The sequence below is a fragment of the Cervus canadensis genome, chromosome 6 (genome assembly GCF_019320065.1).
Source record: "Cervus canadensis isolate Bull #8, Minnesota chromosome 6, ASM1932006v1, whole genome shotgun sequence".
In the NCBI taxonomy this organism is placed as follows: Eukaryota; Metazoa; Chordata; class Mammalia; order Artiodactyla; family Cervidae; genus Cervus; species Cervus canadensis.
In genome coordinates this window covers 84,210,365-84,234,168 of record NC_057391.1, presented here as the reverse complement: position 1 = coordinate 84,234,168, position 23,804 = coordinate 84,210,365, and the positions used below count along the sequence as shown (strand labels likewise).

At 41.4% G+C, this 23,804-nt stretch overlaps 1 protein-coding gene across 12 annotated transcripts in view; it reads right to left on the bottom strand.

Annotated features, from left to right (window-relative positions):
- The window catches only part of NRXN3 (neurexin 3), a 1,769,272-nt gene that overhangs the window by 1,244,487 nt on the left and 500,981 nt on the right, over positions 1-23,804 (bottom strand). The window lies entirely within an intron of this gene.

Below are 23,804 nucleotides of genomic sequence, written 5' to 3'. Positions count from 1 at the left end.
ATTCATTGGAAGGACTGATGCTGAAGCTGAAGCTTGAATACGTTGGCCACCTGATGTGAAGAACTGACTCACTGGAAAAGACCCTGATGCTGGGAAAGATTGAAGGTGGTAGAAGAAGGGGACGATAGAGGATGAGATGGTTGGATGGCATCACCGCCTCGATGGACATGAGTTTGAGCAAGCTCCGGGAGCTGATGATGGACAGGGAAGCCTGGCATGCTGCAGTCCATGGGGCTGCAAAGGGTCAAACACGACTAAGTGACAGAACTGAACTGTTAAGAACACTGCAGCATCAAATTTCACTTCCTATTAAAAAACCAGCAAAACTGACACTGTTCTCGGTAGAAAAATCTCAGCACACTGATCCTGAAAGATTAGGTAGCTTTCTATACATTGGTATGCTATGAAAATTAATTTATCAAATTGAAATTAATAATTGAGAGAGGGAATCTGCTTTTCACACATCTGAGTCTTTAAGCTAAACCACATGATGAAGCTTTGTTTTGTTTCTTTGTCACATAACAGCCAAAATAAATAGTTTGCTTTAACTTTTGTAGAAAATGCAAGAAAAAGACACATGAAGGGGTCCACAGTAACAGTAGTGACAGATGAGGTCAACTACATAGTCCACTAGAAGACATAACTTTATGACTTTCCATAAAAGGAATTGTTGGGAGTCATAGTTCCAAGAGACTCAAATGCTGCTCACGTATTTTAAACTCAACTCTAGGGAGAACCCAAGAATTTCCTAACTACCCGTCAACACCCCAGAAAAGGAAAGCCTAAAGTGGGAAAGAATGAACATATTTGGGGAATAATATCTTCCATGAAAACATCTTTTTTTTTTTTTAACAGTTTTGATGCCTTCATTTTTGGTTGCTCAGTAATAATTATCTGCTTTGGAGATTTTGTTGTGTTTTGCTTTATCTTTTTTTTTAATGAAGTATAGGTGATTTACATTGTCTCAGGTATAGAGCAAAATGATTTAGTTTTTTTTTTTTTATATATATATACACTTTCTTTTTTCAGATTCTTTTCCATTACAATTTATTACAAGATATTAAATATAGTTCCCTGTGCTATACAGTGGGTCTCTGTTGTTAATCTATTTTGTATAATGTAGTGTGTATCTTGGGCTTCCCAGGTGGCACGAGGGATACAAAGCCTTCCTGCCAATGCAGGAGACATAAGAGACGCAGGTTCGATCCCTGGGTCAGGAAGATCCCGAAGAGAAGGAAATGGCAAAAACACTTGGAGAATTCTACGGACAGAGGAGCCTGGTGGGCTACAGTCCGTGGAGTTGCAAAGAGTTGGACGCGACTGAGTGATTAACACTTTGACTTTTCAGAAGAACTACATCATTTTCAAGCAGAAAGACAAGTTTCTTCTGATAAAGAGACAGGCTCCAAACTAAGAACTGAATGGGAAGCTTCTCACTGGGGCTTCGCAGAGTAAGAAGGAAATAGGAAGCCCTTAAAGTCTGGGGATTCTCAGTAGGAGTGAGGAACTTAAAATGAGAGAAAGCTGTCAGTATATATTTTATAGGGTATTTTATAGGATAAATCTTGCTTAACCTCTATTGAGTTGGGTTATACTATATGATTTAGAGTCAATGCCAAATATTGTCAAGCATCAAGGAGACATTTACCTGCTGCTAGCGGGAGTGCAAATTTGCATACTAATTTGGAGAGCAGTTTGGCAGTATCTGGTAAAATTACAGATATACGCATAGACAACGTCACTTCTCGCATAGACATGAATAAAAACACATGCAGAGCATTCACTATAGCCCTAACTGAAATGCTGAAAACTGGAAACAACTTAAATATTGAGCCACACTAGAAAATGGCGTGAAATAAGTAAAACAAAGTATGTTCTGACAGTGGGACGCTAAACAGAAGTTAACATGTATAATTGAAGTCTACCATCTTCTATCTTTAAGTGAATCTTCTAAGATAAATCTTAAAAATGTTTTATTGAATAAAACAGCAAGTTGTACAAAGATATATATAGTAAGACATCATTTGTATAAATTTTAAACACTCAGATTATAAAAAATTTGCTTAAGGATATAAACATGTGCAGTAAAATGGTAAAACATGAACTAGAAAGCAACATAGCAATACAAAGAAAATTGTTTCTTGTGAAACCAGAATCCTTTGTAACTCTACCACCAATATGTCTGAACTGGCATAATGATAAAATTTATTTTATCCTATAGTTTCACTAGGGATAGCTCAGAGCTTCTCTTCTCATCCCTTCTCCAAGCTCTGAAATGGCTGAGGGCAAAATTAATTCATCAGTGACCCAGAACCAACTTAAGAAGGACTGAAAGCTTTGAGACAGATGTGTTTGTGCTCAGTCATCAAATCGTGTCCTACTCTTTGCAACACCATGGACTGTAGCTCACCAGGCTCCTCTGTCCATGGGACTTCCCAGGCAAGAAGAATACCAGAGCAGGTTGTCATTTCCTACTCAGGGAATCTTCCCGACCCAGGGATTGAACCTGCATCTCCTGCTTCTTCTGCATTAGCAGGTAGATTCTTTACCAGTGCGCCACCTGGGAAAGCCCTTTTAGAGGGATAAAGCTTTAATAAATGGAAATAAAGTGGGTCAGCTACTCTCCTGGATCACTGCACAAAGCTTTCCTCTTGGGTCTCTTTTCCATATAATGGGCTCTCAGGAGAACCACCTCTTGGATCTTCCTTTTATATGAGAATTAGATTCCTTTCATCACTTTATTTCTTATGTCTCATGCATGGTTTGCTATAAAATGATCTTGGGCTGATTCTCATCTGGGAGACCCCTCCTGCCTCCAATGTTTAGAAGGCTAAGCAGTCAAGAAGGCAAGGTTCAAGGAAAAGAAGGTCCCTCAACTTTGCCTCTCATCTAGACCTTAAGTCAGTTTATAGGACAAAGATACCAGATAGGGTATCTGGTACCTCAAAGCTGCATTTGGTCTAACATTTTATGAACAAGTGAACAAGTGAGTAAGAAAGAAGTCGTTCTTCTGGGCCTGGCCCCACCTTCTTGGCTGCCTCTCTAATTGTTCGTCACTCCACCAAGTACTTGCTGTGTGGGAAACACACCGCTGCTCCAAGTTCTTTCTCTGCCTCGGTAATTCACAGATTACATCTCCCAGCTAAAACAGTTTGTACTGTCCTTAAATGAGAAAGCCGCGCTACTCTTTTGTAATGGGGAATTATGAAGATGGAAGGGTGCTTTCTATGGATGCTTCTAACAACTAAGACCATGAATTCAGGATGGGACTGAAAAGGACAACAGTTTTCCTGATTCAAGCGAAATGTTTTAACGTGACCTGAAAGACATAAAAGTCACTGGTATAAAGCTGACAAGTCACCTGGAGCCTCCCCAACCTCCTTTTGCTGCTAGCCTATAAATACCAGGCTGTTTTCACCCAGGGGACCAATTAAAGAACTTTCACCCACCACACTCACTGCTAATGGATGAGCACTGAAACCATAGCTCATTCTGCCCAGCCACACAAACACTCTTGGTGCGGTAAGAAATCTTGTCTCCACCCAAATTACCTGGACACAAGCCCTAGGCACGGAAGGCTCTATTTTCCTTTCTGGGCACTAATGATTCATTTAAGAGGCCTCTGGAATAAAGATTTTCCTATCCCTGAGATGCCGAGAGCCTCTTCTGCTTAGTTATGGATTTCAATAGGCCAGGAGTAGGGGACATTAGCCAGGGTTCCAGGGCTTCCCAAAGGGCCCCTACTGTTTGCAGAAATATCAATCAGTGCCCATAAATGTATTAGAAGTCCCTAAACACCAAACAACAACCTCCTTTTATAAACAAATAGATTTGAATGCGGCTTTGACTATGTCAGACCAGCTGCTGCCTGTTTTCAACCTCTAGGCAGCAGAGTGTAACTTCAGAGACCCACGGGGCCCCAAGCAACCTTCTCTCCTGAGTCAGTCTTGAGGGACAGGAGGCTTAATACCTACCTCTGACCCAGCTTCTGGTAAGGGTGTGGGATTAGATTTGTAAACCCAGGGGCACTCCAGAGCTTGGGCTCCCAGGTGGTCACTGTGTGATGCTCACCCTGTTCTACTGCAGACCTGCCTTCTCTTGACTATGTTGCCTTGAGCTCTATTCATCTTGAAATATCAGAGGCAGCTGTGAATCTTAGTTGGCTAAGACGGGCCTTCTCTGCTTTGAGTCCCAAGCCTTTCCAGGTGCAATGGGCTGAATGCTTGTGTCCCCCCAACTCAGAGTCATATGATGAAGCCCTAATCCCCAGAGTGATAATATTAGTGGTGGGCCTTTGAAAGGTAATGAGGTGGTGATGGCAGAGCCCTTACGATGGGATGAGTGTCCTCATAAGAAGATACACAAGAGAGATGATCTATTTCTCCACCACGTGAGAGCAGAGCAAGAAGATGGCCATTGACAAACCAGGAAATCATTAGACAGATCTGTGGCAACCTTGATCCTAGATTCCCCAGCCTCCAGGACAGGGAGAAATAGACTGTAGCTTAAGCCACTCAGTCTACAGCATTTGTTATAGCAATGTAGGCTGATGGAAGAACTGATGCTGAAGCTGAAACAATACTTTGGCCACCTGATGTGAAGAACTGACTCATTGGAAAAGATCCTGATGCTGGGGAAGATTGAAGGCAGGAGAAGGGGACGACAGAGGATGAGATGGTTGGATAGCATCACCGACTCGAGGACATGAGTTTGAGTAAACTCCGAGAGTTGCTGATAGACAAGGAAGCCTGGAGTGCTGCAGTCCATGGGGTTCTCAAAGAGTCAGACATGACTGAGTGACTTGACTGAACTGAACTGAAAGCTGATGGAAACACCTAGGAATCTCAAATCTTTATCCAAGGATCCACACCCTAATTGGACCGGTCTCTTGAAAGCATAACACAGCTCTACCTGATTCCCACAATCCCAAATGCCCCAGGCCATCTGGGGAAGGACACCCCTTGGCATCACGAGTGGCCTGAGCCACCTGGCTGCCCTGAAAAATTAAACAAAATCAAAGCAAAACACAAACACCCAACAGCCTCTGCAGCACAATTAGCTCCACTAGCCTTTGTGAGACATTCCAAAGAGCAAGTCCCACCCACCCAGTCATGATTCATTCACCCCGCTCCCAGATTCCTTTGTCACTGCCAATCCCAGCAGGGCTACTACATAGGTCTCCTCATTTATGACAGGCGACTTAGATTTCAGGTCACAGGATTTAACCTGCAGTAAATCCTCATTTGCATAAGGATAATGGGCATTCTACTACACTTCACACCAATAAGCCCTAATGTGGTAATTAACCACTGAGCACATTTACTGATAAGCTGTTCATTAGAGAAAAACCTGACAACTACCAGTGTTATCAGACTCCACAATTTTCAAATCTCTTTCAGAAAGGCTTTTTTGCCTATAGGGACTAAAAGCTAGCAAAAATCACAGTGCAGTCATTCTCAGTGCTGTTTTGTGAAACAGCCAATGTGATTAACCCTTAGAGGTGAGAACCAAAAGTCTTACGGATTCCATTAGTTTTTTTTAATAAAACGTTACCTTAACCTTTGGAGAAGGGAAAGGTTACCCACTCCAGTATTCTGGCCTGGAGAATTCCATGGACTATATAGTCCATGGGGTCTCAAAGAGTCGGACATGACTGAGTGACTTTCACTTTTATTTTTTTACCTTAACCTTAAATTTCTTTCATAAGAAACTGTTATGGTGGAATTACTGGGCATTTATTTTTTATCTGTCCATCTTAAGCTAGAACTGGTTCATTCATTCTGTAGATTCTGAGGCTTCCCGGAATCGTCCTGCTAGTGTAGGAGATGCAAGAAATGCTGGTTCAATCCCTGAGTCTGGAAGATCCCCGGGAGTAAGAAATGGCAACCGACTTCAATATTCTTGCCTGGAAAATCCCGTGGGCAGAGAAGCCTGATGAGCTACAGTCCACGGGGTGGACTACAGTCCATGGGGTGGCAAAGAGTGGGACACAACTGACTGAGCACAATTCATACAGAAAGCACGTTTTTATGAACCAGTGCTCTTACAAGAGAGAAAGAACCCAGTGGGCATGGCCAACTCTCACTCAATAATGAACCCAACACTTAGCCTTCTCTTCGTCTACAAAGACATTTTCACTCCCAGTCCTCTACAGATGGAGTTCTCACAATTCACTTTCTCTTGATCTTTAAGCTCTTTGTCATTAGCACCACCATTTGGAGAGCATCCACAAAGCACATGGTCCAACCTGCTTCTGCTGCACTAATCCAGTGGCCAAATGTCATCAATGCACTTAATACATGGTAGCCATGGTACCTTAGCCCAGGGGAATACACAGATAAGACACAGTCTGTCCTCCAGGAGCCAAGGGAGCTTGGATCACCCCTTGGTTCTCTATCACTGTTGTTTTTCTGTCAGAAAAGTACTTTAGTTAACTAAATTCTCTCCAGAGAAGAACATCACATAGAGCTGGTAAATGGAGATTATTTACCTTCCAATATTCCAGTACATGCTAGACTCTCCCTTCATGAAGTACACATTGCTTGCACCATTGATTCTACATGTGATAATAGCATTTCATTACATTTCTTCACGATTTGAATTCAAGTGCTTTTGTGTATGTAAATCTTTTCCCATCAAATGCACGTTTAGTTGCTGTAAATCCTTTGTGCAATAAACATACAAAACAGATAAGATGGCAAGCTGTTTGAGAGCAAAACATTCTGTCACATCACTGTTAATAAAAATGCATGCATTCAACGAAAGATTTAAAGTGAATTGAACTCAACTGAACTGACACTGTGTTCTACGTAATTTTTGGTGTCTTAAAATTTCACATCTATGAGGTTGGTGTCCTATTTGCTAATCACATATTAATATCCCCAAAGTTTTGCTGTTCTACAATTGTGGGTTTTAAATTGTATTATAACACATAGATATTGAGTCCCTCAAACCCACAACTTCAGTAAGATCTAATGATAGATCTAATCAATTGGGGGGAAGGAGAATGTAACTACAAAATATGAATTGCTGAAAGATTACATAAAATGCATTTTTTTTAATGCATCGCAACTCAAAATAGGCCCACAAAGTATTTCTCCACGAGATTTCTTGTACATACTTAATGAATACTTTAAAAATGTTTGGAATTCTCTCCTGGAATATTGCTTCAACATTTATGGTTTTTATATCTTTAGCTTCTCCACTTGTACTGGTTTGTTTGCCTTTGAATTTCAAAACGATTAAGTATCACTGATTCAAAAGCAAAATAAAATTACCCTTGAACTCTGAATTCTTGGCTACTTGGCCCTTTCAGTTCTAAATGGCCATTTCAGTTCTCAACTTCCCAGCGCTTGCTTTGGTACCAAGTCCTGGAAACTTTCTTCTTATTGCCATTCATGTATCACGTTCTCAGATTCTTCTCCTACCTCTCTTATTTTTCCTTTAAATCCACTCTTTTTTTTTTTTTAATACTAATGACCCTCAGGATTCTTTTATATTTTTAATCCATTGTTCTATTTGATGTGCTTTCTTACCTGAGCTCATCAATTTTAAATAACGTTACACTTACAGCTCCAACTATCGGAACTTGACCGTGAACTCCAGAGAACACAAGTATGTCCAACACAACATGTTCCACATTAAACTTACCATTTTCCCCATCAAGCTTACCTCTCCTCCAGTACTTCTATATTCTATTAATCTCACCAAACCAGAAACTTGTGACCTCACTCTACTCTGACCCTTAAGGTTCAATCCATTTGAAAAGTCTCACTAATCGCTTCCTTGATGCTTTTCTCATTCTTAGTTTTTTCCTAGTGTTGAATAAAATCCTAGCTCCAGAGCATACTCACATCTTCAACCTAATCTCATATCACCCAGCCACACCAAGCTCTGTTTCTAGGAGATGAATCAACATATGCGAAATACTAAGAAGAGTTCCCGGCACACAGTAAGCACCTACTATGTGTTAGCTACTAGTATTGCTATTATTACAATTCCTACTTCCTTTATTCTTATTAATGGTTCCCCACACTCGCCACACTATTCCACATGTTTCACATTTTTATGCCTTTGCTGATGCTATTCCCTCTTCTGGGGCTTCCCTGGTGGCTCAGATGGTTTAAAAATCTGCCTGCAATGCAGGAGGCCTGGGTTCGATCAAGAAGATCCCCCAGAGAAGGGGATGGCGACCCAATCCAGTATTCTTGCCTGGAGAATCCCACAGACAGAGGAGCCTGGTGGACTACAGTAAATGGGGTCGCAAAGCCACGACTAAGTGACTAACATTTTCACTTTCCCACTTCCACTCAAGAAAACAAGCAAACAAACAAAAAACTTTGTTATAGTCTTTCTCCTTCAAGAAACCATCTCTAATATCTCAGGTTAGACAAACTGCCCATAGTTTGAGCTTTACTATAAACCTGTGAAAACTTGGACCACACAGCTTAATATATTATAATTATACGGTTTTGTTTACCATGTCACCTGGAGCAGGGAACAATAAACTACTGTCCTAGGGCAAAGTCCAACCCACTCTCTACTTTCTTATATAAATTACGTTTATTGGAATACATACTTACCCATTTGTTTACCTATTATTTGTAGCTGCTATCCTGGTACAAAGGCAGACTCCAGTAGCTGTGATAGAGACCCCTGGCCCAAAAAACCATATTTTTACTACCTACTTACTATTTATTATCTGGATCCAGAGTCTCCATGTTAGCACAACTGAGGCTCTGGGTTGGATACCTCTTCGCCACAGAAGGACTGTCCTCTGTGTGGCAGGATGGGTAATGTCAGCCTTGGCCTCCACTCATTAAATGCCAGTGGCATTCCAACTCCGTCACTTCACTGCCCCTTTGCTTCACTCCACCTATCCCCTCATGCCACTCTTACCAACCTAAAGTGTCTGCAGACAGTGCCAGATGCTCGCTGTGGCCAAAACTGCCACCAGTGGCGAACCACTAACCTGGCCCTCTGCAGAAAAAGCTGCCAACCTCTGAACTCAAAGATCTCCCGAGGAAGGATGTGTGCCCAGTTCACTTTGTATTCCAGACACTATGCCTGGAACATAATAGAGGCTCATCTAATCAATCCTTTAAAGGTACCTGAGGGATTGTAAGACATTTTAACGCAATTAATAATTTATACGAATTTTAGACTTGAAAGGGACATTGGTGAGCATCAAGCTAATATCTGATGTTGCAAGTAAGTTTTATTTCCTTAACTATTTAAACATCAACCTCCAGAACCATTTCATTAAAAATGTCTGTGAATTAAAAAGCATGCTAATACCATCACAATATCATTTGATTACCAGCAATTCAAAAAATATGAAATCACTGAATTCATATACCATACATTTACATACCTTTTATTGAATGAAAGTTGCTTTTTCCACTACCTATAAAGAAGAAATTATCTTCATTTTGCAGATAGAATCATTTTAATTGGGGTCAAACTGTGGTATGGAGAAAAACCAACTTCCTTAGAGTCAATCAAGAAATCCATTCAAGGGATATATATTATTTTCTACTCTCTTTAATGAATAAACTTACAATATAAACTTTACTGCTGAAACTACAAAAACCTCTCTGCCTCAAAGGGATTATATGTCTGCCAGAAAAGTTAACAAATGCAGGGCATTTTAAGGACCAAATAAATGGCAGTAATAGCCAATATTTACTGAGCACTTACCATGTACTGGTATTGTATCACTTCATTTGATTCTCATAAAAATTCTATGAGGTAGGTACTATTAAAAAATCCATTTTATGGCCATCATTAAAAAGTCATCATTAATAACAAATGCTGAGAGGGTGTGAGAAAAAAAGGGAACCCTCCTACACTCTTGGTGGGAATTTAAATTGGTGCAACTGCTAATACTAAACAGTAAGGAGGTTCCTTCAAAAACTAAAAATACATCTACCACATGATCCAGCCATCCCACTCCTGGGCATAAAACTGGAGAAAATGTAATTCAAAAAGACACACACCCCAATGTTCATAGCAGCACTACTCACAATACCCAAGAGAAGGAGTCAACATAAACTGATAGTCCACTGATAGATGAACAGAGAAAGAAGATATGGTATATACACAAAATGGAACACTGCTCGGCCATAAAAGTAATGAAATAACGCCATGTACACCAATATGGCTGGACCTGGAGCTTATCAAAGTAAGGGAAGTAAGTCAGAAAGAAAAAGACAAACACCATGTTATCATTTATATATGGAATCTAAAAGATGACACAAATGACCTTATCTACAAAACAGAAAACAGACTCACAGACACAGAAAACAAACTAATGGTTACCAAAAGAGAAAGGGGGTATGGGAGGGGTAAGTTAGGAGTTTGGGTTTAGCAGATTCAAACTACTGCATATAAAAGAGATAAACAACAAGGTCCTACTGTGGAGCACAAGGAACTGTACTCACTATCCTATAATATACCATAATGGATAAGAATACAAAAAATATATATATATGTGTATACATATAACTGAATCATTTTGCTGTATACCAGAAACTAATGCAACAAGGCAAGTCAATTATACGTCAATTAAAAAGCATATAGATGGAGAAACTGCGTTGCAGAGAAGCTAACTGACTTGTCCAAGGACATGTAGATAGTGAGTGGCAGAACAAAAATGTAAAGTCTGGAAGTCTGCCTCCAAAGTCTGAGCTCTCACATGCCACACCATATACACGTATGTAGACGGTATATACATATCATATACACATGCTTAGAATCCACAAGTGAGAAATAACACTGCTGACCAAGGAGACTGGTCAAGCAGGTGACCCTGAATTGAGTCCTGGAAGAAGGTGTAGGAGTCAGATGGCAGAGATAAAAGGTGAAATCTTTGGCGAGGAGATCCAAATAAAGACGCTTTAGAAACAAGAACTTGAAACATATATTCTGAACAAGATGTAACAGCCACTCTGGTTAAGCAGGGGGAGGAGGTATGAAGCAGAGGTAAGGAAGCTGAAGCCAGACTGCGGAAGGCCGTGAGCGGGCAGCTGGAGAACATGGGCTCTCAGCGGGCCATGGATGCTGCTGACGGGCGGCAGAGAAGGCAAGGTGGGGCAGGATGCGGGCTATTAGAAACCGGCAGAGAAACCGGCGGAGGTGGGAAGACTCATGACACCATGGCAAGGGCAAGGGCAAGGGGAAAGGACGGAGCCAACCACCCAGAAAGGAAAGAAATGAATGAGAAATACAACAGGGGGTTGTCGATGGGATTTCTGGCTGATGCCATGAGGGTAGAGCAGAAGAGGAGTGGGAAGGAAAGATCAGGGTTCACCCAGACCTTTCCAATTTGAGTGAAGGATTGATGCTTCCCAGGTGGCTCAGACGGTAAAGCCTCTGTCTGCAAAGTGGGAGACCCGGGTTCCATTCCTGGGTTGGGAAGATCCCCTGGAAGAGGACATGGCAATCCACACCAGTACCCTTGCTTGGAAAATCCCATGGACGGAGGAGCCTGGTAGGCTACAGTCCATGGGGTCACAAAGAGTCGGACACAACTGAGCAACTTCACTTGGATGACAGCAGTGTCAGCTGTTCTAAACCTACTGGATCATATATAACCATGCATCTTCTCACACTTAATACTGCCTCTGGTGTAGTGAGGACATGGGTCATCCATGTGAGTTTTCTCATCAGTTCACTTCAGTTCACTTCAGTTCACTTCAGTCACACAGTCATGTCCAACTCTTTGCTACCCCATGGACTACAGCACGCCAGGCTTCTCTGTACATCACCAACTCCCAGAGCTTTCTCAAGCTCATGTCCATCGAGTCAGTGATGCCATCCAACCATCTCATCCTCTATTGTCCCCTTCTCCTCCTGCCTTCAATCTTTCCCAGCATCAGGGTCTTTTCCAGTGAGTCAGTTCTTTGCATCAGGTGGCCAAAGTACTGGAGTTTCAGCTTCAGCATCAGTCCTTCCAATGAATACTCAGGACTGATTTCCTTTAGGATGGACTAGTTGGATTTCCCTGCAGTCCAAGGGACTCTCAAGAGTCTTCTCCAACACCACAGTTCAAAACATCAATTCTTCAGCACTCAGCTTTCTTTATAGTCCAACTCTTGCATTCATACATAACTAATGGAAAAACCATAGCTTTGACTAAATGGACCTTTGTTGGCAAAGTAATGTCTCTGCTTTTTAATAGGCTGTCTAGGTTGGTCATAGCTTTTCTTTCAAGGAGAAAGCGTCTTTTAATTTTGTGGCTGCGGTCACCATCTGTGGAGCCCAAAAAATAAAGTCTATCCCTGTTTCCATTGTTTTCCCATCTAATTGCCATGAAGTGATGGGACCAGATGCCATGATCTTAGTTTTCTGAATGCTGAGTTTTAAGCCAACTTCCTCACTCTCCTCTTTCACTTTCATCAAGAGGCTCTTTAGTTCTTCTTCGCTTTCTGCCATAAGGGTGGTGTCATCTGCATATCTGAGGTTATTGATATTTCTCCTGGCAATCTTGAGTCCAGCTTGTGCTTCATCCAGCCAAGCATTTCTTATGATGTACTCTGCATATAAGTTAAACAAGCAGGGTGACTATATACAGCCTTGATGTACTCCTTTCCCGATTTGGAACCAGTCCATTTTTCCATGTCCAGTTCTAACTGTTGCTTCTTGAACTGCATACAGATTTCTCAGGACTCAGGTAAGGTGGTTTGGTATTGCCATCTCTTTAAGACTCTTCCACAGTTTGTGATGATCCACACAGTCAAAAGCTTTGGCATAGTCAATAAAGCAGAAGTAGATGTTTTTCTGGAATTCTCTTGCTTTTTCTATGATCCAAGAGATGTTGGCAATTTGCTCTCTGGTTCCTCTGCCTTTTCTAAATCCAGCTTGAACATTTGGAAGTTCACAGTTCATGTATTGTTGAAGCCTGGCTTGGAGAATTTTGAGCATTACTCTGCTAGCATGTGAGATGAGTGTAATTGTGTGGTAGTTTGAACATTTTTTGACATTGCCTTTCTTTGATCTTGGAATGAAAACGGACATTTTTCAGTCCTGTGGTCACTGCTGAGATTTCCAAATTTGCTGGCATGTTGACTGCAGCACTTTCACAGCATCATCTTTTAGGATTTGAAATTCCATCACTTCCACTAGTTTTGTTCATAGTGATGCTTCCTAAGCCCCACTTGACTTTGTATTCCAGAATGTCTGGCTCTAGGTGAGTGATCACACCATTGTGGTTATCTGGGTCATGAAGATCTTTTTTGTACAGTTCTTCTGTGTATTCTTGATACCTCTTCTTAATATCTTCTGTTTCTGTTAGGTCCATACCATTTCTGTCCTTTATTGAGCCCATCTCTGCATGAAATGTTCCATTGGTATGTCTAATTCTCTTGAAGAGATCTCTAGTCTTTCCCCTTCTATTGGTTTCCTCTATTTCTTTGCAATGATCAGTGAGGAAGACTTTCTTATCTCTCCTTGCTATTTTTTGGAACTCTGCATTCAAATGGGTATATCTTTCCTTTTCTCCTTTGCTTCTCTTCCTTTCTCAGCTATTTGTAAGGCCTTTTCAGACAACCATTTTGCCTTTTTGTATTTCTTTTTCTCAGGGATGGTCTTGATCCCTGCCTCCTGTATGATGTCAGGGACCTCTGTCCATAGTTCTTCAGGCTTTCTGTCTATCAGATCTAATCCCTTGAATCCATTTGTCACTTCCACTCTATAATTGTAAGGGATTTGATTTAGGTCATACCTGAATGGTCTAGTGGTTTTCCCTACTTTCTCTAATTTAAGTCTGAATTTGTCAATAAGGAGTTCATGTTCTGAGCTACAGTCATCAGTCCTTTCTCAAATCTCAAAACCATTACGTGTTTTTTCTCCTTACCTACAATCTCTGGGAAAGAAATATACTTTCTCTGAGTTTAAGAAGGTACAAGTAAAGAGAAGGGTTTCATGCAAGGATAGGCTAGACTAGCACATGTTTGTAGCCTGCAAAGGAAAAACAAATAGACAGGCAAGGATCAAAGGTACGAGAGAAAGAGGGGATAACAGTAAATGCCAGGAGGTGACAGTAGAGAAGGAGACACTCTGCACAGGTGAGCTGAGAAACCTGGAGAGACACCGTGCTCTCTTGAATAAAGGGAGAGAGAAAGCCAACCTAGATAGGAGACAAACAGCAAACGAAGACCCCCGAGGTGGAGGTAAGCTTAATATGTTGATATTGCCTTGCTTGGACCTTTGAAGAGAAGACTGATGTCTAATCACAAACATTTTCTCCTCTCCCCACCTCTCTCTGAGCCACAGTCACAGTGGTTTCCTTATCACTTCTCTTTTTTAATAGAATTGTATTTTATTTACGAAACTATTTTAGTTTCAAGTATAGAGTATAGTGATTCAGTATTTCTACAGATTACACACTCCACTGAAAGTCATTAAAAGAGAATGGCTACAACTCTCCCTGCACTGTACAACATATCCTTGTTTCTTATCCAGTTTATACATAGTTGTTTGGATCTCTTAAGCAATACTCCCCACTTACCCCAACCCCTCCCCACTGCCCGCTGGTAGCCGCTAGTTTGCTTTCTGTATCAGTATCCCTGCCATGCCTGGAACGCACCACCCTTCACTTGCCTGGGATCCTTTTCATTCTCACAGCTTCCTTGACTGAAAGAGCCTCTCTCAAATCTTTGTGTGGCTCTTCCCTGCATCCTAGGTCCCAGATTAATTGTCACCTCCTCAGGGAGCCCTTCCCTGACCACTCAGTCTAAAAACGGAGACCCAATCTCCTTGCCACTCACCACCCCATAATTCTCTTTTACGTTCTTCATACCACATATCATCATTTTAAAGTATCTTCATTAGGTGTTTACACATTTACTTTTAGTCTCCTTCAGCCATAACACGAATTCCATAAGCTCAGGGATCTCATACAGGGTCTCATTTACCACAAACTCCAACACTTAGAGCACTCCATGAATATTTACTGCAGTCATGAAGAAGTGAGCGAATGATACACTGTTGAGGAAATGGATATAAGCAGACATTGCAAATGTAAAACAATAATTTTATTACTGATATTCACAAATATCTATTTTTTGAAGAATATTTTCCAGAAACTCATGTGCCAGGACCTATGTCTAATGTTGCAGGGAGTACTCAATCTGTAGAAATCCTAGTCATTGCCTTCCAGAAGCTCATACTATTGGGGAAACTTATGAGCAGAGGATCATTAAAATATAATACAATGTAGTAGAAAGTATAATAGCACTTAGAATACAATGCAGTTAAGAACTGGGCACCATAGATCATACAGTAAAGTGTTCCTAGCTTAAGCAAGACAAAGCCAGAGATAATTCTGCTCAAGTGCTGAAGACAAGTATAGTGCTTCAGTGTACGGCGTGCAGTTGCAGAGAGTACAGAGTAACCATGAGGCAGAGAAGATGGAACACATATGCGATTTTCCTAAGAAGTTTTTCACTGTAACAGGGAATGAGCTAAGGTGCAGGTTCAGCAGGAGACAGGATCAAGAAAATGACTTTGAGCATATCTCTCATTGAAGGAGTAGAAAAGAGGTGAAGAGAAGAGCTAAGGTAACCAAAAGGGAGAGATTCCCTAAAAGGGCTAAATCTCAAAAGAGGCAGAAGAGAACAGCAGTTATACTCAGAGGAAAGGAGAGCTCATCCTATAAGGCAGGAGAAGAGAAGGTAGGGATGACTATCTTTACAGTGAAGTGAAGTGAAAGTTGCTCAGTCATGTCCGACTCTTTGCAACCCTACGGACTATACAGTCCATGGAATTCTTCAGGCCAGAATACCGGAGTGGGTAGCCTCTCCCTTCTCCAGGGGATCTTCCCAACCCAGGGATCAAACCCAGGTCTCCTGCATTGCAGGCGGATTCTTTTACCAGCTGAGCCACTATCTTTGAAGGTAAATCTAAAAGTGGAGGGAGAGGAACTGACCAAGCAAAAGTGAAAGCATTCCCATTTTCTCCACAAAGTATGAGATGGACCATCTGCAGATACTGGCTGTTGAGGGAGAAGCTGAAGGAGGGGCAAGATGGAGAATTTTATTGGTCGATAATTGGTGTGCAGTGTTGCTGCCCCATGCTGCATCTTCATGATTTGCCAAGTGGAAAATGTGTCCCACTATCTATCTTGAAATTTATGCATAAAATAGTCATGGCATACCATCCATTTTGGGGATTGGAACACGAGGTTACAAAATCACGTGATGTTAATGTCAGAGTAATTTCAGCGTTTGCAAAGCAATTTTAAAAAGCATTAGCTAATTAATAAGCTCAATGATGACTTTATCCCTGTAGGTACATGTATACAAAGACTACTTTTTCTGTTTCCTCTGAGGCATTTGAAGACATAAGAGATTTTGTCTCAGTGGGAATGTTGTGGTAGATTACATTTGCTGTAAATAAGTGACATTTTTAGAAAGCAATGAGTTCCACTGAATTTATCCTGAAGAGGAAAAAAAAAAAAAAAGATGACAAAACTAAATGAGAGACACACAGAATCAGCCTGAAAATTCATCATAAGCCTAAAAAGCTCCTCATTCTGTCCTTCCGAGGGCATTGGAAGCAAATAACTCCAACTTCACAGAACATATTAGGAAGGAACAAAAGGACAGATGCACTGCCCATCTCAAGACAAAGGTGTTCCATTGCTTGGCATTTATACCAAGAGGAGCCACTTCCCACATGCCCCATAATGAAAATCATTCGTCCATTAACAGGTTGAGCGATATCAATTTGCCCAGTCAGAGTGGGAAATCAAGCAAAAACTGCCTTCCACTCAGAACAATCAGTGGCAAGGTAAAAGAAATAGGCAATTGTATCCAGTCTCCCAGCAAGACATTTTTGCCGAATTAAATGACCTCTCTCTCCTCTGAAGTGAAGCCTCTAAATAGAAGTGAGAGACCATTCCCTAGAGTGGGGTTAGCCACAGAATTACCAAACCTTTCCTGAAAAGCCTTTTCTTTTCCTTCTCCACCAAGTCTCTAGACTGAGTTGCTAGAGACGAGAAAGTAGGGATCCAGAAAGCAACAGCGTTTAGATCTCAGCTCCAAGCCTTGCTCAATGAGGGACCCTGGACCAAGCACCCATAATCTTTACAATCAAATTAGCAAGGAGAACAGAATCCACCTCAGAAGTTTGTTGTGAGGATTAAATTAGGAAATATATACAAAGCACTTAACCGCAAAGACATACTTCACAGGCATTCACACTGTTAAGTGCTCAGTAACTGTTATTCTTTATTGTTATTATGATTATAATTGCTGTGGTTATAATGGTTATGGAGATGATGCCCGTGAAGGTCTGAGGAAAGAGAAATAATTGTAAGTGCCTAATAAGTGATGACAATGGCTGGGAACCTCAAATCCTACCACAAGGGCAACCCTGAGTCTCTGTGGGACATGTGTAGTCAACTGCTTTGGAGATTAATCAGGAAAGTCTTCGATCAATCTGGCCTAATTAGTCTCATTCTTTTCAGAAGGCTCACTTTCTATAGAGCTATAGGATCTTATGTGAGTTTGGGGGATTTTTTTAAAAGTTTTCAGTAATTGCAATACTGAGATATGATTGACATTTAACACTGTATAAGCTTAAGATGTACAATAAAATAATTTGATACACATATTGTCATACTGAGTGAAGAAATTCAGACATAAAAGGACAAATATCACATAAGATCATTTATATGTGGAATCTAAAAATAATGGTAAAAATGAACCTATTTATAAAACAGAAATAGAGTCACAGATGTAGAAACTAAACTTATAGGTACCAAGAGGAAAAGTGAAGTGAAAGTCTCTCAGTCGTGTCCGACTCTTTGTGACCCCATGGACTATACAGTCCATAGAATTCTCCAGGCCAGAATATTTCACTTCTCCAGGGGATCTTCCCAACCCAGAGATTGAAGGCAGGTCTCCTGCGTTGCAGGTTGGATTCTTTACCAGCTGAGCCACAAGGGGAACCCACGAAGGGGGAAAATGAGGGATAAATTGGAGTATTGGGGTTGACATATAAACACTACTACATATAAGAGAGATAACTAATAAGAACCTACTGTATAGCACAGGGAAATCTACACAGTACTCAGTATAGGTCATTACAGTGGCCTAAAGGGAATAGAATCTAAAATTAGTGGTGTGTATATATGTGTGTATATATGTGTGTGTGTGTGTGTGTGTGTGTGTATCTTATGTTTAGAAGGAGGCTATAAAAATCAAGACTGTCTACTCATTTGGTGCTTTGCTTGGATGCCTTGAATAAGAGAGAAAACATTATTCTAAAAGTAGCTTTAAATAGCTCTCATTGAAATGATTGCCTTGTATGTAGTACCAGCTTCCACTCACTTGCTCTAATGCTTCTTCCTGAGGACATATGAACCACATTTAAATCCACATCCATAAGACAGTCCTTCATATATGAAGACAGCTCTCAACCCATGGGCTCAGGCATCCTTCCCTCAGGTTAAGTGTTTCTGGATCCATCAGTCAACTCGTTTTGACGTCAGACTCTTGAGTACACACTGTTTCCTTTCTCATAGCTCAGCTCTAAACATGCTCTAAACTGCCAATTAGTCAGCTAAACGTTTAAGTGCTTATCACCCGGAACTGAAGAGAAACATTCCCAGTAACCACATTATCACATAGTGTTGATCATGATGATGTTGATAAATGCAACTTACCCAACATTCTCTGGATGCCAGGCACTGTGCTCAGGGTTTTACAATTATTATCTCAGTCAATACTTACAAGAACCCTATCAAGTAGGTATATTCTCCCCACTCAAAAAATAAGTAAAGTGCAAAGAGGGTTAATGAACTTGCCCGGCATGCCACAGCTAGTGGGAATAGAACTCTAGCTACAGAGTCTACTCTTTCAGCCAATCAATTATGCTGTAGAGCCGTAATCTCTTTTATTTTCACACCTTTATCAATTCAGTCTCAGAACATATAGGCACATAACTTCTATCCTTCTCAGCTCCATGCTGAGATGAGCATTCTCTCCCACCTTCCCTCAAGCTCCTAATATAAATGCTGAGTAAGACAAAGCACTGGACATTCACCAGAAACTTCCATGTAAGACCCATTCCCCAGGATCCAATTGTTTATTTAAAGAGTTACTCCTTTACTGAATAGCTCTTATATCCAATCCTTTTTCCCCATCTTGTTGATGAGGATATCACAAAATGTATTGTCAAATACCTTGCTGATATTTAGTAATGCTAGGTCCACAGTACTCTCCTGAGCTTTAAGGATAGCAACAATTTTGAATAATGTTTGTGAGTTTAGTTTTTATGGTTTCTTTTAGTGAATTACTACAGTTCTCTTTTTTCCTTTTGTGGGCTCATATCTTATTTTCATTATGAAATTCAAAATCTTCCTCAGATACCACCGAAGCTCATAAGCCCATAGTGTACAAGATCTACACTTTTTTCCATCTTCTGTTTTTAGGAACCTCCTCCATTCTCTACAGTTTCTCAAAAACTATCAACTGGATTTCAAAAATCTTACTTTCAAATTCTCTCTGTATCATTCATCTAAGCCAAGAAATTTAAATTAATGCACAGCAATTAGGTGCTATTTAACAAGCTCTGATATTAAATTTCCTAACTTAATCTTCTCCTGGCCAAAGATCTATTTTCTTATCAGAGAAGACAGGGGGTAAAATAGGAATAAAGAATTCTTTCACATCACTTAGAGGTCTGTTGCAAATGATAGAAAATCTAGCTCAGGCTGGTTTAGGCAAAAGAAGGAATGTGTTCAACCATGGCTGGAAAGTCAGGGATGGTCTAGGTGGAACAATGTTTGATCCAGGGCTTCAAAATGTCACCAGAACCTAGTTTCTCCCCATCTTTTAGCTCTGCTTTTCTCCATTCTAGCTTCATTTTTAGTCCCAATGGGGTGGCAAGTTGGTGGCCAGAAACTCAAATTCTATACTATCCCAAGTTGCAGCTCAAAAGAAGGAGAAGTACTTCCTTACAAGAGACAAAGTCCTGAAACTAAATATCTGTCCCTGATACAAACTGGGTTAGGTGTCCAGCTATGAACAAAATAACCACAGCCAGAGGAAAGGAAGTTCCTGACGGACTGGGAGCTCACAAGCTCACCGAGGGAGCCGGGAAAGGAATCGATGACATTAAATCACTGGACAACATAAGGGAGAATAAAAATCAAGAAAACAGTCGTTGAAATAAGGGAAAGTGAGTATCATGTCTCTTAAAAAAAGTGTTTTCATATCTTCAGTCAGTTCAGGTCAGTCGTTCAGTCGTGTCTGACTCCTTGCGACCCTATGAACCAGCACGCCAGGCCTCCCTGTCCATCACAAACTCCCAGAGTTTACTCAAACTCATGCCCATCGAGTTGGTGATGCCATCCAGCCATCTCATCCTCTGTCATCCCCTTCTCTTCCTGCCCCCAATCCCTCCCAGCATCAGGGTCTTTTCTAACGAGTCAACTCTTCGCATCAGGTAGCCAAAGTATTGGAGTTTCAGCTTCAGCATCAGTCCTTCCAATGAACACCCAGGACTCATCTCCTTCAGGATGGACTGGTTGGACCTCCTTGCTTCATATCTTAGTTCTCCACCAATAGCCCATCAACTAACATATTCTTCCGGCATTAGCAGAAGAGCCTCTCTGTTTGGGACAGCACTGCAGTCCTGCGTACCGGAAGGCTCACCCTCTGGATCTCTTTCTCAGCCTCTTACTGCTTTCTTACAGCCACCCTGGGCTAAGTGCTCACACCTTGCCCCTCTGTGACATAAGCCCCACATTCATCACGAACCCCCAGTGGCTCAGGGTTTCATCTCCTCCTCTGTGATGCTGAATGCCATTCTCTCCCCTGCCTGTTTCAGCTTCTGGTAATCCAGAAATTAATCTCTTTTCAGTGAACGTGAAAGTGAAAGTCGTTCAGTCTTGTCTGACTGTTTGCGACTGCATGGACTATACACTCCATGGAATTCTCCAGGCCAGAAAGTGGGTAGCCTTTCCCTTCTCCAGGGGATCTTCCCAATCCACGGTTTGAACCCCAGTTTCCTGCATTGCAGGTGGATTCTTTACCAGCTGAGCCACCAGGGAAGCCCAAGAATACTGGAGTGGGTAGCCTGTCCCTTCTCCAGGGGATCTTCCTGACCCAGGAATTGAACTGGGGTCTCCTGCATTGCAGGCGGATTCTTTACCAACTGAGCTATCAGGGAAGCCCTAATTTAAGAAGATCCAATTTATTCTCTTAAAAAAAAACTTTCATTCATTCTTTTTTTCATTTATTTATTGATTATTTTTGGCTATACTTGGTCTTCCTTGGTGGGCGCAGCTTTCTCTAGTTGCTGCGAGAGGGGGCTACTCATCTTTGCGGCGTGTGGGCTCTAGGTACGGGCTTAGTACATGTGCACTCGGGCTTAGTTGCCCTGCAGCACATGAGATCTTCCTGGAGCAGGAATCGAATCCACGTCCCCTACATTGGCAGGTGGATTCTTAGCCACTGGACCACTAGGGAAGTCCAAAACTTTCATTCTTAAACTGAATCACATGACATTGTCAATATTTGGCCTTTTAACCCAGGAAAATGGTCATTTCTATGGTCAACCCAACAGACAGCTCCTGAGACACAGTTTCTCTTCTTTCGTGTCTTCTTCCAGTTTCCCAAATTCTGATTCACGTCTCTACTTCTTTCTACCTTGTTGGGATCTTGATCCCCTCAGTCTCCTTTTTGTATTGGCCCTTCCATTCTGCCAAAGCCTTCTTTCCTCCAAACCCACACCCTGCTTTTCTGCATATTTTCCTAACAGGCGGGAAATAAATTCTGCTTTGCTTTCTATGTTAGAAGGGCTCCACAGTAGGGTATGTTTGGTGTGACAGTGATAATAATCCCCATTACACAGATCAAGACACGGGTGTCCACAGAGGAGTTATGGTTTTCTAATCAGTACCAGAAATGGACCTGGTAGCCAGGTTCTAAGTCAGTTGCTCTTTTTATTAAAGTAATTGGACTCTCCCATCTTCTGCCATCTTTGTTATTATTATTATTAATTGCAGTAACAGCAAAGAGCAGCCAGTGATTCCTTAAACAGATCAGTTTGGTTTCCTTTAATAACATAAATAGTTACATTGGCATTTGCACAGTGCTCTACAGTTTACTAAACACTTCCATTTTTTTTTTTTTTACCACATTTGCCCCCCACATAAAAATGCCTAAAGTATTATTATCTGACAAAAAAAACTGAGTCTGAGAGCAGTCGAGTAGCATGCTAAGAGTCTTGCAGCTGGTAATGAACAAGTCTAGGCAAGACTCAAAACCTGGATTTGTGCTTCCTAAAGCCAACCCTCCTCACATTTCCAACCTCTTCTGACCCTAGGGAAAAGGGAGTTTTTAGGCCCAATGCCATGACCTGGTTATGGACAGAATGATTTATCATCACCTGAGAAACCATGAAGGACACCAAAACAAGACCTTGAGAAGCATAAAGTTAAGGAAAATGAGAATGAGGTAGGGGAAATGTATAGAAAGTAAAAAGAGGACAATATGAAAGAAAAACCAGAAGAAAAATTGTGATCACATAATAAAAACATAATAGATAGCAGCAAAAGACAGTGAGACTAGATAAAATAAGTATGTTTTTTTTTCAAAAGCAACAACAAACACATTATCCCAAAGCCCGCAGGTGCTAGCAATTCAAATAAACGTATAGCAATTAACAGAATTAACACCGCCTTAAATAGCTTGGCTCACCAGATGTGGACTCCTATCAGGGTTCTATAAAATGTAAAGTTATCACAGATTAAACCATTAATCATCTGTTCAGAGACTATCTCTGGCTGCAAAATCCCATTCAGTTTTAAATGGCTAATGATCACAAAGGGATGTGGAATGTAACATGCACAATGATGGTCTCCCCAATCCTTTTTCCTTTAAATTTGTGTTCATTTTCCCCATTCTCCTGCTTTCCTTCCTCCCCACTAGAGATGCCATGAGAAAGAAGTGAGCTAGACTGGCTGATCTCAGAGGGTTCAGAACTGCAGGAGCTTCCCCTTGGGCAATAGAGAGGCAAATGCAGAAGCAATATATCAGCGCAGAGGCAACAGCTTGAGGATGGTATAGGAAGGACCAGATCCCACAACACAGCAGACCCCAACACACAGGAGGATGCTGTGATGGGCATGAGTTGGCTCCCTGGTCCTGATGATAGAGACGCTGACCCTGAAACTCAGCACTGAGCTTAGCTTTCCTCTCCTGCACTGTGCTTCACCCACAAGAGCTCAGTAATGCCAAGGACGGAGGAAAGGACAAACATGTGTCCTGACAGGGAAGGTCACTGGAAAATGAAATGGGAGTCGGAAGGAAGCACTTTTCTGCAGAAACCTGAAGATTCAGAGATACACTCTCCCCGCCCAGGGCTAAAGCCAACAAATTAGCCTTCTGACTGCTCCCCAGCACCCTGGGACAGAAAGACAAATCAAGTAGAAGCAACAGATGGACTAACCAGTTCTCAGAGAATTGAAAGCCTGATGGATAACCTGTCAATCCATGTCATTCTATTACTCCAGGTCCTTCCATGGCTCCCCATTACCTAAAGTCCAAGGGTAGAGTGTGACTTAGCCCCTAACTAATTCTGCTGATACATCATTGAAACTCCAGATCTTATATTTTGTTCCCGGACACTGGCAAACTTGCCCAGACACCATGATCTGCTCTGTCCCTTGGCCCTTGCTCATGCTGCCCCATCACCCCAGAGAATCACTTTTTCCCTGTTCATTTCTGTTTGTCTTCAAGCCTCTTCTTGGGCATCATTGCCTCCAGAGTTTTCCTGAAGTCCATAATAGT